The sequence below is a fragment of the Cyprinodon variegatus genome, unplaced genomic scaffold, assembly GCF_000732505.1.
Source record: "Cyprinodon variegatus isolate N-32 unplaced genomic scaffold, C_variegatus-1.0 Scaffold1248, whole genome shotgun sequence".
NCBI lineage: Eukaryota > Metazoa > Chordata > Actinopteri > Cyprinodontiformes > Cyprinodontidae > Cyprinodon > Cyprinodon variegatus.
Window position 1 is genome coordinate 127,056 of NW_015151701.1, and position 1,358 is coordinate 128,413.

The window sequence follows — 1,358 nt, forward strand, 5'->3', positions numbered from 1 at the left end:
CTCCAGAGTGTTGTTCAGCATGGGGGTGAGTGGAAAATGAAGGCTAATCATGTTTTAGGTGTACTATTCCTTTAACTGTAAAAAATAAAAAGAAACGTGTTTCATGTGCACTCTGAATGGCAACCTTTCCCCTTTTCCTTCCTTGTAAACTGTAAGTAACTTCCCTCCACATGCCCTTTTTTACTGCTACATCTCTTAAATTCGGTATTATCTACGCTTATTCATAAGAATGTGTGTGCGAGCGTGTGTTGGATGTTTACGAGTGTGTGGGCTCCCTCCATAACCCCTCCTAAGCAAGCAAACTCTTATTTTGTGTTTGTACGGTGGCTGTTTATTGCATTAGAAATGGTGTTTTAGGTGGTGACATGTACGTGTATGAGTTTGTATTAGATTGTAAAAAAAAGTCTGTGATATAAATGGCCTTTTAAATGACTGATTTTGTGTGTTTCTTGCTCTGTTTCCTTAAATCACACAGGTAATGCTTTCAGTGAGAAATGATCAGCCTTATACATAATTCAAACAGGAATGATTCTGGGGGTTTTGTTTTGCCTTTTCTTTTGCTTAAATGCTCTGTTATCCATCATGTTTAATACTAAAAGTGCAAAAGTCCTTTTTTGGTTGGTTGTTTATATTTTTTTTTTTTAAGTTAATGGTAAAATCTATTTTCTCACCAGTCTATGAAAAGAGACATTTTTCAAATATGACAGTTACATTATTCCCCCCCCCTGCATGGATGATTGCTCCATTTTCTTCATGGGAGCATTTTTCTCTGCCACAGACTCTTGACATTTAAAAGATTGAAAAACTAATGACAGTTCCTGATGAGCAAAAGAATAACAAAAAACAGGACTATCATCAAATTTCTATTTATCATAACTGATTCTATTTCATCTTGATTGTTTTTGCGCATTGATTCCTCTTTCTGCATGTGAGAAGCAGGGAGCTTGAAGGGCAGCAAGTTTGGTAGACTGTGGTTTTAAAATGCGTTGAACTGAAATATTCTGATATAAAATTTAAAAACATTAAGTGATGTCATGATTTTGGCGCTGACGACTGGCTTAATTACTCATATCATTCACTTGTTGAACTTTGTTTCTTATTATAAAGCAGATTAATCAAAAAAACTAAATTAAAACAATCCACTGGACTTTGTTTCCAAGTTTGAAGACGTTTTTCTTCCCATCCAAGACCGTTTTTCAAGAATGTCAGAAATAGCGTTGTGATTGAGGTTTTATCCATTAGCCCAACAAATCCTTGTTTCCTTATTTTAGAAAACATGCAAATTGAACGAATCCACCCCTTTAAAATGGGGAGTCGTTTTGGCTTCTTTTGTTACTTTTCTTCTGCTTTTAATCTGC